A 17,045-nucleotide genomic window follows, 5' to 3' on the forward strand; every position below is an offset into this window, starting at 1 on the left:
TTGGTGAAGGAATGGATATCATTTTCCAGTATAACCTATTCAAGAAAAATATATACATAAACGTATTTATGTGTATCATTTCAATGAAATTCCACTACATTTTTCAATTGGAGTAGCTTAATGGAAAACTCCAAAACTTCTCAAAGGGAGAAGGCTATATCTCAACGATGGGTATTATTTACTTCCTTAGAATACTGTTCTTTTCAACGACGCTGCCCGTTTTACGAATTATTGGCGCTCAATTGAGAAACTAGTGATGACTGTTTTAATCGTCGGTAAAAAGTAAATGCTCACTTTCTTAGCGGTTCTGCTCGATAGAACATACATTCTGAGCCGAAGCGAAGAAGTTAGGCTGTCAATGTTCATCAACTGATTTGATGGTACTACCCTGCTCTAATTGAGATAGATAGATATACAAGATTATTTATTATGTTTTCTTTCACCGCCGAGCACGAAATGAATTATAAATATAAATTGGTCACATTAAAACTCAGTAGTTCTGGCCGAAGAACGTGCAAACTTTGATTAGCATTTAGGTATTCTAGCGACTGAATTATCAAGGTTCCTCCAAACAACTGTAGGTTTAATTGAAATAATCTTAAGAACATCCGAAAATTTGCAAGTCCTATTGAACAAATTACATGCGTATTTTGCTGGAAATGAGAGTATTTTTTAGTTATCAATTATTAAAAATATATCTAAGATACATTACGTAAAAATACTACATTAAAAGCAATATCTAAACTCCGCCAAGTACTAATTTGTCTTGTTGTGCTTCGATTTGGTGAGCGAGTGAGCTAGTAACTACAGGTCCCAGAAACATAACATCTTAATTCCCAAAATTGATTCATTTACATCATACATACATCATACATCATCAGCCCGTTTTTGTCCACTGCTGAACATAGGAGTCTCCAAGTGCACGCCACTGTGGTATTTCTCCGGCTACTCGCATCCAGCTCCTGCCTGCCGTCTTGCGTATATCGTCACTCCACCGTGCCTGAGGACGATGGTGGCAAAGTCTATGCCTATATGGTGACCACTCACCAACATACAAACATACCACATTTCACCGTCCGCCTATCTATTTCAGAAAAACCAGGTGATTGTAGTGATTGCGTTGTATTTCCAGATAATTCTGATATTTGAACTCGTATATCTCGACTTGTCAATCATTGTCTCTAGTAACATAAGTGTAATAATTACTGTGGTACAAGTCATGAGCTTTTGTAAACATATATATCTTCCCACAAAACTGTTGATTTTTATTCAATTTCAATGGCGAAAGCCTTAATATGTTATCTGCTTTAAATATTTTGGTAAACGGTCGCATACCGATTCGAAAGTAACAATTAAATCTGGACCCATCGATTTTAATTAAAATTAATTTCTTTATTTAGTATATAATTGTTAGACTCATTAGGTAATGATCAAAATAAAATAAAAATTCAGATCAGAAAGGAGAGTATCTCTGAGCTTAAAAGAACCGGTTACATAAATTCTGTTTTTTTTTTTTTTTACTAAAAATGTAATTGTTCTTTACAATACAAAATTAATAGGAGACGATCGATGTTTTTCCAAAGTGTACTATCATTGACGTACTTAGTTTTTATAGTTTAAAATTTTGCTAGTAACAAGTCAAATAGAGTAGTAGTTAGTAGGTTTGGTTACTTTTGTCAACTCAACTTTAAACATAAGCAGACTTTAGGTAAAAAGTAAAGTAAAGTAACAGCCTGTAAATTTTTCACTACTGGGCTTATGGTCTCCTCTCCCATTAAGGAGAGGGCTTGGAACATATTTCACCACGCTTGTCCAATGCGGGTTGGTGGAATGCAGATGTGGCAGAATTTCAACGAAATTAGACACATGCTGGTTTCCTCACGAGGTTTTCCTTCACCGCCGAGCACGTGATGAATTATAAACACAAATTAAGCACTTATATATAGTGGTGCTTGCCTGGGTTTGAAATCATCTGTTAAGATGAATAAGTTCTACCCACTGGGCCATGTCGGCTCTATGGACTTCGACTTTAGGTACTCTAGAGAAAAAATAATAGAAAGTATAAGATGTTAAATTGACATGGTTACGAAAAAAAATATGGCTATGTATTAAAACGCTACCGCCTATGGCTTGGTCGGATGAAGTGCATTTAATACCGGTGTGTCGCAAGCGGGCCCGCCGTTCCGCGCCGCCGCCGCCGGCTCGCTTCCGCTAGCAATTGCACCACGCAATTAATGCGTATGTTAAGAGGCAAACATTTAATTGCTAATTAATTCAACGTTCCAGAAGTTTTTGTGACTATGAACATTGTTTATAACACCATTAAATGCGTGTACAAACCACACAGTCGTACATAAGCTTACTTCAGGAATAACGCAGTAAAACTCTTCAATTTTTAAACTGATACTTTATTCTTCACGTACTCGTACTATTACATATTATATTATTAATTAACTTTAACCTGAATACACAAACATTTCTCGAACATTAGTATTTACAACAATACCAAACGTTAGCGCGATTTAGTTTCGGTACAGTGACATCTACTGTGTAAATAATAAAGCATATTAAAAATGACTTTAAACTAAATACTTTTTGCACAGCTCTGATCTGACGTTGTATTTAAAAACTTACTCCTAATGACAGATCAAATTGTAGCGATTATACAATGCGTTAAACATCAATGTGGTATGGTAAATGTTTTATATAATTATTTGTGTGTTACATTACATTATATTTATACTAATATTATAAATGTGAAAGTAACTCTGTCAGTCTGTCTGACGTAAACTTAAACTCTCAGAAAGGATAGGCTTACTATTTTCACGAGCGATTATTAGTAAGCAAAATATAAATGTAAATTTACACCGAAAAAGATAATTATTATTAAAAAAGATTACATAGACAGGAAAACATCTCGAGGAAACCTGTGATGTGACTAATTTCAACGAAACTCTGTCAAAAGTGTATCCGAATTGGAGCCGCGTGGTGGAATGTGCTCCACAACTTCTCCTCAAAGAGAGACGAGGCCATAGCCCAGCAGTGGGAAATTTAAAGGCTGTTGTTGTTGTTGTATGTTGGTCTCTCGGGTTGGATGGTATTTTCTTCTTCTTCTTCTAATTCCAGGACTCAATAATAAAGATTATTACTCCTTGGTAGAATTCTGATAAATGGACACTAAGATAGTAATTAATAGTACTTCTAATGAATTCAAAAACACAAGTATGTAATTCGTAATGAATAATAATAAGGTTCCTTATTGGGCAAGTGATATTATATCACAGAAATTATATATATTTAAATCATATTTTATTTTGCTTAGGTAACAAAATTAACATTTTAGATAGTAATGTCGGAATTTAGTTAATATTATGTATGTTAATTATAGATGGTGGGTTATTGTGGTCGATAAAAATATATAATATATTGTTGAACGAAAATGAAGTGACGTCACCGGACATACAACGAAACGTTACGGAAGATATCTGACAGGCGGGCAGGCGACGGCCATATTAGTTGAGACAGAGGATAAAAAGATTGATTTCAGTTGCATGTTTAAAGTATTATTATATGTTGCTGTTATTTTTATTAAATATGATTGTGTTTGTTTGTTAATAGTATTTTTGTGAATAGTAGATTATATCAGAAGTGGGATAAAGAGAGGATAAAAAGATTGATTTGAGTTACATGCTTAAAGTATTGTTTTATGTTGTTGTTATTTTTATTAAATATAATTGTGTTTGTTTGTTAATAGTATTTTTGTGAATAGTAGATTATATCAGAAGTGGGATAGGGCTGATGTCCTATCCGACTCGCCTTCTGACATTTTCTTCTATATTTCAATAGATATTTTTGTTTTGATTTAAATGTTTTGAAATTGGTTTTCTTTAAAGACCCGATGATTACTTTGAATTTATGATTTCAGATTTCATGTTGTATTACTGATGCTAGTAGAGGTAATTTATTTGTAATGTCAGACCGAAAATGTGAAAGACATTGTCGAGAAAAAGGACGAAGTCGACATGGCCGACATTGTGACAAGTCATCCAGCAATTTTAGACGTCAAATGGATTTAATTCTTGAACGTCTAAATGTATTAGAAGGTAATAGTGTGCAACCGTCGCCAACCTGGGAAGCCGTGACTCCACAGGTACTCTCGGACCTACACAGCACACAAACGCCGCGGATGACAAAGGATTTGCAAGGGGCAGACGCTGGCTCTTCGTCAAGGACGCAATCTGTGAGTGCTATTACTGATGCAGAAACGACTACCATTGAGCGCATTGTAGATGCATTTCGCTCTATAAATACTTTGGTAAATCATTCATTTTATATTTAAAATTTTAATCCCAGTGTTCATGACATCGATGTTTGTTGCGGTGAAGTAGATCGCGCGTTAGCAATTAATAAATGGAATAATAATGAATGCCTCCCTCGTATAGGAAATTGTCTTAAAGGTGATGCTAGATTATGATTAGATTAGATTATAATTAGTTGGAGTAATTTTAAGAGAGAATTTAAGCCACTATGTCCTAAAAAACCCGATGTTGCAAATATTTTATTTGATGTCATGAATACGGATTCAAATAATTATCTCTCTTATGCGGATTATGCAAGTCGTTCATTACTTCGTCTCAGGGTAGTAAGAGGATTAAGTGATGAATTAATTTCTGCAATAATAATTCGTGGTATCAGAGATCCACAGATACGCGCTGCCGCGACTAACGCTAAATTAATGCCCAATGATTTAGTCGAATTCTTTCCTATATATTTCACTAGAAGCAATGTGGTAGCTTCCGGGTCGCATAATAGAAACGATTTTGTTAAAATTAATAATGATAACACTAGTAATAGGAAACAACAATTTGTTGATGGTAGATGTTTTACTTGTGACCATGCAGGACATAAACATATTTTTCGTAAAAAGAAAGTGGGTCGGTCAGGTCAACAAGGTTTTGCAAGAGGTCTGGTCATCGTGTTGACACTTGAAGTTTTGCTAAATTGAAGTCAGAAACACGAAATAGAGACAATGTTATCTTCTGTAAGAAAAAAAGAAATACACGCGATAGTGATGTAGTAGCAGTTATATGTGGCGTGCCAGTAGACATTCTAATTGACAGCGGTTCTACGATTTCTTTGATATCCTTGTCTTTACTGAAACATTTTGATTCTGTTCGGAAACCATGTTTTCGTGTTTTAAGAGGTATAGGAGGACAAGAAATAGAAACTATTCAATATGTCACTTTATCGATTGAGTTTGATGAAAATACTTTAGAGGTTGCATTATTCGTAGTTCATCAGAATTTATGAACAGTTCTGTAATTATAGGCACTGTTGTACTTAACCGTGAAGGAGTTAAATATGGTCGTACGTTTGATCGTCAACTTTTAAAAAATATTTCCAATGAGGTGACTGATGTGTTTACGATTGAGTTTGATTGATGAGAATTTAAAACATTTACAGGAAGTGAATTGTAAGTTCTTGGGTTATTTTATAACGGAAACTGAAACTTCAACTGTCAAAACAGGTACATTCAACATAAAAGTTAGGAGCCAGTAAATTATCGACCTTACAGTCTTTTCTTAGGCGTTGTTTTTGCGCGTGCGGGCATGTCATGCACTTACTTGACAAAGGATTATAAGGAAATCAGTATCTGACTATGTGAGTCCTGTGTTGGTTTAACGATTACTGCGATTGTATATCAGCGGATAATTTTTAACACACCTCATCATCACATCGAATCTAGTCTTAGGCTTAGTCTATATCGATGATAATTTAATTTTGAATAACACAATTAAGGAGAGATTTATTATTTTATGTAACGTACTGCATACTGTAACAGTTTCTATTAATTTACGAAAGTGTTCCTTTCCTACACAATTATTCAGGGTCAGGTACAGCCGAGCCTTCAGTCACAACATGCTTGCCAGATGTTCTCTTTATCTGGGGAGAAGACTAAGAACGCGGAAATTATTGAATATTTCACTAATGAACCAACTCTCGCGTTTTATGATCCGAAGTTACCAATTGAAGTCCACACTAATGCGAGTGCAATTGGGTATGGTGCGGTGCTTTTACAATTACATCCTTCAGATAATAAGAGAGCAATAGCATACTTTAGTACGTCAACAAAAGTGGTGGTATGAACTCAAGCTGTTGGCCGGCTCTTATGGGAAGTCTTCTCGAGCGGCTGCTGAGTTTATGTTTTCTTGGCGAGGCGAGTGGACTCCTGACACCTGTGCTACATATTTTGAGAGTAAGTAAAAGACATGCTTCACGTTGTGCCTCTGTCTTATGTACCTGAGATATGCTTCACGTCGTGCCTCTATCTCGTACATTTGGGATAGCCTCACGTCGTGCTTCCTCCCATATGTTTTGTTTTTGAGATATGCTTCACGTCGTGCCTCTATCTCGTGCATTTGGGATAGCCTCACGTCGTGCTTCCTCCCTTATGTTTTGTTTTTGAGATATGCTTCACGTCGTGCCTCTATCTCGTGCATTTGGGATAGCCTCACGTCGTGCTTCCTCCCTTATGTTTTGTTTTTGAGATATGCTTCACGTCGTGCCTCTATCTCGTGCATTTGGGATAGCCTCACGTCGTGCTTCCTCCCTTATGTTTTGTTTTTGAGATATGCTTCACGTCGTGCCTCTATCTCGTGCATTTGGGATAGCCTCACGTCGTGCTTCCTCCCTTATGTTTTGTTTTTGAGATATGCTTCACGTCGTGCCTCTATCTCGTGCATTTGGGATAGCCTCACGTCGTGCTTCCTCCCTTATGTTTTGTTTTTGAGATATGCTTCACGTCGTGCCTCTATCTCGTACGCCTGGGACAGCCTCACGTAGTGCTTCCTTTATGTTTAGTTTGTGAGATACGCTTCACGTTGTGCCTCTATCTCACTTGTTAAAAGGAAGAGATTCACAGCCTAATTTATTTTCTAAGATGTTTTATATATTTTTTTCTGTAGGTCAGTCTCATCAGATGATGAGACCACTCGAGATTAAGTTACTGGAACTGAAGGTTCAACCTAGTACATCGTCAGGAGCGGGTTCTAGCAGAGAAGTACAGCCTAATTCAAGAAAAGAGAACGAGGACGTTCTCATGTCAGGAGAGGCCGTGTTGAACGAAAATGAAGTGACGTCACCGGACATACAACGAAACGTTACGGAAGATATCTGACAGGCGGGCAGGCGACGGCCATATTAGTTGAGACAGAGGATAAAAAGATTGATTTCAGTTGCATGTTTAAAGTATTATTATATGTTGCTGTTATTTTTATTAAATATGATTGTGTTTGTTTGTTAATAGTATTTTTGTGAATAGTAGATTATAATATAATATAGTTTATAAGATAAATGTTCATTATTATATAATTTTGTGCCGCGGTTTTACTCGCGTCGTGATAATGAAATGTATTTTTTTTAGTAATCATTTTTACAGTCAAATTTCAACTTAGTGACCTGAAAGCAATTTGCTACCAGAGTCTTTGGATCTCAGCAGTTCTTCGAGGTATAAACAAACTACTAAACGTCTAGTTAATACAGATCATAAAAAGGTCGTGTTGAGTTCTTACCCACAAGTGTGATGTCTACCATTTAGCTCAATAAATATTAAAGCTACCTCTGGTTCGGAATGAAATCTTTATTAATAATATTTAATAGATGTAGATTAAATAAAATTAGATTGTAAGTTAGTTATTTTTTTTTTCTTTCTACGTCATAAATTTACATAAATTCTGTGTTACTTTTGTCATTTCTTTTTTCTCTTCTTATTTTTACTCATGTGGTGTGATCCAAATAAGACTTTATCTATCTATCTATCTAATAAAAATGTGAAAGTAACTCTGTCTCTCTGTCTGTCTGTCTTTCACGACCAAACCGCTGAACCGAATATATTGAAGCAAATTTAAACACCAGTAAAGGATATAGGCTACTTTTTTCCCTAACACATGACAACTAACCAACTAACGCGAGCGAACCCGCGGGCGATTAAAATTAAAGCTACCACTGGTTCGCAATGAAATATTCTATAAAAGAGAAACAGGAAATAATATTTTTGTGAATGATATACAGAGTCATATAAAATAAAATAAGGCATAATAATTCAACAAGCTTTTTATCATATTTTATATATATGTATAATAATACACGTGTACTGTAGTTTATTTATATGAAACCTCATTGCTCGAATGTTATGTCAGCGACTAGGTACCTCCCCGCCAAACGTTACTTGACCTTAGAGTTCCCGCTCGAATTTGACATTTCACTCGGTTCGCGCCAAACGCAGACGTCACCGCCATCTTGGATTACTTTTTTTAAATCGCGCGATGTGCTTTTTATTGAAGGAGTTATTGTAAAAAGTTTATAAATTAAATAAGTGTTCGTGGTATCATTGTGGTTTATGGTTTGTGATAAGTGAAGTCAAACAAGCGCTTTAAAAATAGGTATGTCGTAATTTTTTAAACATGTTTTTATTGATAGATTCAGAACTTATAGTGATATATTTTTTAATAAGAAATATTTGTATTATTATACTTTAACTTATTTAAGGACTTTTCATTTATTAACTTAAGTTTATTGGAAATTTAACTTTAAATTATATATTGTAAGCACGCATGGGTGTAATTTCTATGGTTTTATAAAATTTCTAAACTAAAGTTTTTTAATACTTCTAAACTGCCTTTTAAGATTATATGTTAATTTATGATATATTTACTACGAAAAAGATATATATTTAGCCTTGTGCTACTAATGCCAGGATTATTGTTTAAATAATCACAGCATTTTAAAATATTAATTTTATAAAATGGTATACCAAGAAATATACCTATACTAAATAATAATAAAATATTCTAATTTGAATTTTTCTTATTATTATTACTGAGAAAACAGACACCTCAAAATTAAATCATTCCTCTTTATATATTTATTAGCAGTGAGTAAAGTTCATACATATATACCACAAACATACATTAAACAATTACATGAAGTAGTATTTGCTAGGTCGAAAGTCTTCCAAAAATATGATTAAAAATTTAGACACAAAAAATAACATAAGAACATTATCTTCTTTTTCATTTCATAAGCCTATGCCCATAACTATAAAAGTCAATGGTCAATAGCTACCAAAAAAAAAATTGATTAATAGGAGTAGAAAATGATGCTGCACGGATTTGTCTTTGCTTATTATATCGAGTATTTAAAAAATATTGTAAGCTACCGACCCATCCCGGCTTCGCACGGGAGAAATATGCAACTTAAGCTCAAAAATTAAGACTTCTAAAATTATCAGTGTTTTTCTAGTATATTGTGCATGTATTATACATTTAACTCTTTCTCTTGAATCACTCTATCTATTAAAAAAATCGCATCAAAACCCGCTGTGTAGTTTAAGATTTAAGCAGACATAATCATATAGGGACATAGAAAGCGACTTTATTTTATGCTATGTAGTGATATCACACGACATATATCATGAAACAAAAATCTTAAGTAATTATTTCATACGAGAAGTTCTTTTCGCTAAAATTTACATACCGAACCAATGTAATTTTAAATTATGTAAATCTTGTATATATGTAGGCTGTCTTTTGACCTTACTTGAAAAAAAAATGTTATAAAATATATAAATATTAATGTGAGCTACGTATTGCCGAATTATTTGGCTTTGTTTATTTTACAACATAAAATTATAACAACAGCCTCTAAGTTTCCCACTGCTGGGCTAAGGCCTCCTCTTACTTTTAGGAGAAGGTTTGGAACATATTCCACCACGCTATACCAATGCGGGTTGGTGGAATACACTTGTGGCAGAATATCTATGAAATTTGATGCAGGTTTCCTCATGACTTTTTCCTTCACCGCCAATCACGAAATTATTATATAGACAAATTAAGCACATAAATATTTAGTGGTGCTTACCTGGGATTTGATCCAGAAGTCATCGGTAAAGATACACGCGTTCTAACCATTGGGCCATTTCGGGCAAAGTTATAATAATAACTATATTAATTAAAATAGATTTAACAATTAGACAATGCTAATGAGACAGGATTATGAAATCAAAAGTAAAGTTATCAAGAAATTAAAAAACCAATTAATTGTCTTAGCACTGGGAAAAGATTTTACCTTTAGGAAGGTTAAAAGCCTTAATTTTACCACGCTAGTATAATGGTGATTACTTAATATTGCAGAATTATATCTGAAAAAAAAAAAATCAAAATAATCTTTATTCAAGTAGGCTTATACAAGCACTTTTGAATCGTCATTTAACAATTAAATGAAGCTACCACCGGTTCGGAAAGTAGATTCTACCGAAGAGAACCGGCAAGAAACTCAGTAGTTACTATTTTTTAACATTTAAAAAATACAGTCATGTTAAATACAATCATATGTATATCGTCGTTGCTCCTGCAAAAGTCGCTTTAATCGTTATTTCAATATATGAAAATATTTATGTACCTATGAATATCGCATAGTTAAATTTATGTGTGCGTAACCTAGTAACAAGTTTAAAGCAAGCAAGGGCTGCCAGTAACGGAGAGGAAGTAGGAAAAGCTCGCTGCTTATGAAAATTAGCTATTTGTTTCGCGGCACCGGTCTTCTCAGGTCCGAGGTGTTAATTTCCGAACCGGTGGTAGATTTATGACTATATATTGATTAGATATTGTTTAACACTTCTATATTGAATTAGCCGTTGCCCGCGGCTTGGTTGTCGTCAGAGATGTACAAAATGGTTTTGAAAAAGCATTTAAATACAAAATGCAAAATTCTTTTCAGATTTAGTATTTCAAATGCAAAATACCAAATAGGTTTACGTTTTGTATTTCAAATGCTAAATGCAAAATAGGTATTTTCAAAATACTTTTTCAAAATACAATACTCCCTATCGCTGACCAAATTACAGACATTTTTAATTATTAAAGATACATATTTATTTATCATACATACATGAGCAATAGAGACATACAATGCCGAGCCGAAAAACAAACGTCTTATAACACATTACATATGAATATGATTACAGTTTTCTTATTAAAATTAATAAAAATTCAAAAACCTGTCTAATAATAAGGATTTACTGTTAGGGCGATCACATAGTTGGGACAGTATGTTTAAACGGGACCAGAGAGGGTGAGAGGACAGCTGTAATGATTTTACCACAAATCGGTCGCATAAAAATTGTCTTCTCAGTTGAAGTGGAGGATCAACACATTCAACTTGCAGGGCGTTAGTAGGAGAAGACTTCATTGCTCCTATTATTATTCTAAGGAATTTATGTTGGATTTTATTGAGTTTATCGGATGCGGATTTATTAAATGGGTCTATAACAAATAGTCCATAGTCCAAATGACTACGAACTATTGCATTGTACAGTAGTTTGAGAGAATAGGGGTGAGCTCTCCGACAGACACCTGAGACTGCTCTAAGGACGTTAATGCCTTTTTCACACTTTTTGATAATATGTTCAGAATGACAAATTCCGTTCAGCTTCCGGGGACAGAATACAATTTTGGTATTTAACAGTTACTTTTACTAATGTAGATGATAAAGCAATGGGTCTATAAGAACTTGGGTCCAATGGGCTTTTTCCTGGTTTGAGAATGGGGATAATAATTTGGGACTTCCAAGATTCCGGGACGATTCGTGCCGAGAAAAAAGCATTAATTAAATTCAAATAGACGCATTTAGCTTTATCACTAAGGTTGATTATGAAAGAGTAGGGCACGCCATCTTCCCCTGGTGACGAGTCCTTAAGTCCCTTTAGGGCTGTATGGAGTTCCGAGAGAGAAAAGGGGCTATCCATATCATTTAATGCAGATGCTGGTTGCAACTTTAAAAAGCTATCCTTGTCTGGGACAAAGGGGGGTGCAAGCTTGGCAGCAAAATCATTAAGCCATATGGAAGGATTATTGGCATTTGGATTTTCTGAGTTGAGGGAACGACGAAATTTCTTAAGATTTGTCCAAACTGTTTGAGGTGGAGACCGAGTACTGAGGGATTCACAGAAGTTGGTCCAACCCTGCTTTTTCTTTTTTGAAAACAGTCTTTTAATTTTGGCATCAATGCGCTGATATTTGATGAAATTTTGTGGAGTCATAGAGACTGTGTATGACTCTTCGGCTTCAGATCTCTGTTGGACCATGACATTCCATTCCTCATCCCACCATGGAAAGGAAAGCAATGTCTTTTTGCTAGAATTTTTAAAGGGAATTGTGCATCAGCAGAGGACTTGATAGCATCAAGAAAAAGTTCGTAGCAGGCAACGACATTCCCATCATTCACAAAATCAGGGAGAGAGTCCAACATGGCATTAGCCGAGTTAGCGTATGCTAACCAATTAACGTTGTTGAGTCTATATTTTAGGAGTGGGCATGATTTGATGAGTATGAAGGATCTGTTATTAAATTAAAGAAGGATAGGGAAATGGTCACTTACAAATGATGATTTGAGGATATTCCAAGAGATTTGTGAGGATAGGGAGGGAGATGATAGGGTTAGATCAACAGCGGAACGAATATTCTGATTTGGGTTAACTCTACGAGTCGGCGAGCCATCGTTAAGAATGCATAAATTTACATCCTCAGCAATGTCCACCAACAAGGGAGCAAATCCATCACAGTAATAGGAGCCCCATAATGTATGGTGGGAGTTAAAATCCCCCATAACAAGAATGGGGCATGGAAGGGAAGAGAAAATGGAGAGTAATTCCGAAGCAAGAGAAGGATTAGGATGAGGAATTTAAAGTGATAAACAGGAAATATTGAAGGCCTTTATAGCCACGGCATTGATATGCTGGCTAAAAGGAGGAAGAGGAATTTGGGAGAAAGGAGTAGAGTGCCTAATCAGGATGGCACAACCTGCATACCCGTCACTTCTGTCATCCCTAAAACAGGAGAAACCCGGAATCCGGAAACGGGAACCGGGGTTCAACCATGTCTCAAAGAGGGCAACAATGACAGGTTCATGAGAATTAATAAGAGAGAGGAGGTTAGGTTTCTTATGACGGACACTCTTACAGTTCCATTGAAGGAATCTGATTGGGGCCAATTTTAATTATATTGAAGAGTTGAGTTAGATCATTGGCAACGTTGGACGGTAGAGGAATTTCATTACATGTACTTAGGATGCTTAGGTGAGTTTTAATTAATAATTCTAGTAAGTTGAGATCATTATTAGGAGGGGAGGGGTTACTATCATTCAGAGCACAACCATTTGGAGACGAGGAGCAGCAATTACCAACTATGGCTTGGTGGGCATGTTTATCATACCCCTTTCCTAGAGGAACTCTAGGGGGAGGGGAACGGAAGACGGTCTGTCTATATGATCTATTAGGAGTAGAGGTGGATTTAGATGGAGTGCTAGAGGGAGACTAGGGCTTGGCGGAGTGTACATAGGAGGGGAGAACATCTCTTTTGCAATCTCAGCGTAGGATCTGCGGGCGTTTGGGAAGCGAGAGGCTGCCTCCATGTAAGAGATGTTGTCCTGGGACATAACAATTTTTATTGATTGCTGCCGTGAGTACTCTGGACAATCTTTATCCGTGGCAAAGTGTTTACCAGAACAGTGAAGGCATGTAGAGTTTTCCTTATTAACCTCATAGCCATAGATAATGTTCGCCGTTTTCGTTGGAAATTGACATTGACACTTGTTTGTCTGACATTATTTGACATGAGGCGCACACTCTGACCAAAGAAGAAAACGATGTCGCACATGGTTAGCGTGCGCCTCTATCGGTCGAATTCGGCAACATAAGCGCTTTGTTCGTCTGGTAATATTGGCTAAACTTAATCACAAACTATTTAGCATTTTGAAATGAATTTTAAAAATACAAAATGCCTCTCGAAAGACATTTCAAATAAAATACAAAATGCTTTTCACTAAAAGGTATTTAAATACAAAATACAAAATAGGTATTTTGCATTTTCTATTTGCATTTAAAATAGAAGTATTTCAAATAAATCACATCTCTGGTTGTCGTGCTAGTATATATTAACAGATTACATTAAAATTATGATTTTTTAAGAATATCCAAAAACGCTATTAATTTTTAATCTGTATCCCATAAATAAATTTATTAACATAAGAATTAACAACATTAAATGCTTAAATATATACAAATATGAACTAAAACTAGTTACTGTATAAATCTTGACCGCGTGGAATGGTGGCAAGAATGCTAGCAGCATTTCCCCGTTGAATCGCAATTCCGATCCTCTGGGCAAAAAACGAACCAGCCCTCCTGTCACCAGTGGAGGCAACGAGGCGAGGTGTTATACTTTTGATGAAGCTTTTTGTCCCCACTACTCCAAGGTCCAAACGTTTCGACAGCAAATGGAACAAAAATAAATAAATAAACAAATTCATGTTTCCACCTTCAAATATGATGGATTTCCATACAAACTTTCAATGTCTATTTCACACCTTAGGGGTAGAACTTGCAAAATTCCTTCCTCAGTGGAGGTCTACTTAATAAAGAGATCCTACTTATCAAATTTCATGGTCTCTTTTTTTAATAGTCTACGCTCAGTTATGATGAATTAGACAGTCAGGACTTCAATTAGCCAGACAGGAGTTAGTTTATAAGTACGACGAGTGTTGATAAATTACTTTGACTATGACTGTGAATCGGATAAAATAATTGCTTTTTATTCCATTTATTTTAATATAAAAAATATTGATATATTATAAATTATAAAATATAAGATTACATTTTAAAGGTTAAACAAACAACATATATATAAAACCGGGTTTAAACCCGCATATATCGGTGAAGATTCACATATTCTAACCGTTTGGTTACCTCGGCTAGTAAACCTCTAGAAAAATCTTGAAACATATTATAAGGTTTTGAAACGACGAGTTTGTTTCATCAATGTTTACAACAGTCTGACCGTGGCATTATGATTATTCTCTTGATTACAAAACTGTTTAGTTAACGGATGATTTATTCGTTCGGCATTGTATAGTCGATTGCCTCGTTGGTCTAGAGGCTTAAAAGGCGCAGATCTCTAGGTCCTGGGTTCAAATCTCAGATCGGGCTTGTATACGCCAAAATTCTTACTAACACAGGAAGCTGGAAATGAGTATCTCATGTCTGAGCTGAGATGGCCCAGTGGTTAGAACGCGTAGTGGTTAGATCTTAATCGATGATTTCGGGTTCAAACCCAGGTAAGCACCACTATATGTGCTTAATTTGTGTTTATAATTCATCTCGTGCTCGGTGGTGAAGGAAAACATCGTTAGGAAACCTGCATGTCTAATTTCATCGAAATTCTGCCACATGTGCATTCCACCAACCCGTATTGGAACAGCGTGGTAGAATATGTTCCAAACCCTCTCCTTAATGGAGGAGGAGGCCTTATCCCAGCATTGGGAAATTTACAGGCTGTTACTTTACTTTGTTTTTATGTCTTGAGAAAGACTGCGTAACTGGCCAGTGTTCATTGGGCGATGTGGCCGAATCTTTCAGGACTAGTCATCAGGTTTTTGGCACTGTTTTTGATATCCCTGTCAATTTTCAGTACTGAACATTTTCATGTCCTCACGTTTTTCTCTACAATAAAACGATACTCTCACATCGATCACCCAAATCAAAAAAGTATTATTCTTATACCTCTTCTTCTCTTTCTAAGTTCATAATAAAAAAAACCAATACATTTCTGCTGGATTTTTTCAAGATGGTGTGTTTGAAAGTAAATTGAACGACATTACGACTCGTTACTCAAAAACGATCGGTAACTGATGTACGGTAACGAAATATAGAAACTCTTTGTTAGTTTTCTGCAATGTTGAGAAACGTTACACTTGAAATAGAGTTAAGTGTTACATTCCAAATATTTTGGACAGACCGGTGTAATAGCTTAATACAAATATATATACAAGCATTTCCTCTTCAGTTAAGGAGTAAGTAAGTTCACTTGGTGGTAGGGCTTTGTGCAAGCCCGCCTGGGTAGGTACCACCCACTCATCAGATATTCTACCACTAAACAACAGTATGTAGTATCGTTGTGTTCCAGTTTAATGGGTGAGTGAGCCAGTGTAACTGGCACAAGGGACATGCATATCAATTATCAAGGTAGGTGGCGCATTGACGATGTAAGGAATAGTTAATATTTCTTATGCCCATATGCTCGTCCGCCAACCATTGTATTCGTAACAGTAGTAAATGTTTAAGAGGCGGCATATTTCGAGGTCTGTCTGTGATCTCGGATTTGTATGTAATAGTAAATATACCGTGATTGGACCAGGAGAGGGTTTGAAGCTCATTCCACCATGATGCTATATTCATGGTTGACACACCACCAAGCACGAGAATAATTATATGCACATATGCTCATGGAAATTCAGTGGTGAGCCGAGATTGTCTAGCAGTTACAACACATATATCATAACCGATGCTTGTGGGTTTTAACCCAGGGAAGCACTACTGAATTTTCATCTCGTGTTGAAGAAAAAATATGTCAGGAAACTTCATGTGTTATATTTCAACGGAATTATGTCACATGTGAATCCACCAACTCGCCTTAGAGCATTGTAGTGGAATATTCTCCTAAACTTCTCCTCAAAGGAGAGGAGGCTTTGGTCCAGCTGTGGGAAATTACAGTTTGTACATGTTCTTGTAAATTTAGTGGTGCTGGTCTGGATATGAACCCGTAATCGGTTAAGATGCACATTGCATGTGTTCCAATTCCTCTATTCGCTTCCTCTCATATGAAGGGAAATCGAAGAATAAGTGTCAAGGCTTTCCAAGGTCTAGGAATGGGAGCACTGCTGATTTAAACCTGCGCTCTGCTTTTGAGAATTAAAATATAATTCCGATATCTGTTGACTTCCAAGCAGGATATATTAATTTAAATAATTGTATTTAATTAACATGACTTTGTATTTTTTAAATGTTAAAAAAGAGTAACTACTGTGTTTCTTGCCGGTTCTTCTCGGTAGAATCTACTTTCCGAACCGGTGGTAGCTTCACTTAATTGTAAAATGACGATTCAAAAGTGCTTGTAAAAGCCTACTTGAATAAAGAAAAAATAAATGAAGTTCAA

The 17,045-nt window shown here is 35.6% G+C and overlaps 1 protein-coding gene across 1 annotated transcript in view; it reads left to right on the forward strand.

Moving 5' to 3' along the window:
- Nucleotides 1–8,198: 8,198 nt before the first annotated feature.
- LOC124540205 overlaps nucleotides 8,199–17,045 on the forward strand; it is a 36,091-nt gene continuing 27,244 nt past the window's right edge. Inside the window, exon 1 of the mRNA XM_047117667.1 lies at nucleotides 8,199–8,441. The gene's annotated coding sequence lies outside the window, so the exon portion shown is untranslated. The remainder of the gene's footprint in view (nucleotides 8,442–17,045) is intronic.

The sequence above is a fragment of the Vanessa cardui genome, chromosome 24 (genome assembly GCF_905220365.1).
Source record: "Vanessa cardui chromosome 24, ilVanCard2.1, whole genome shotgun sequence".
Taxonomy (NCBI): domain Eukaryota; kingdom Metazoa; phylum Arthropoda; class Insecta; order Lepidoptera; family Nymphalidae; genus Vanessa; species Vanessa cardui.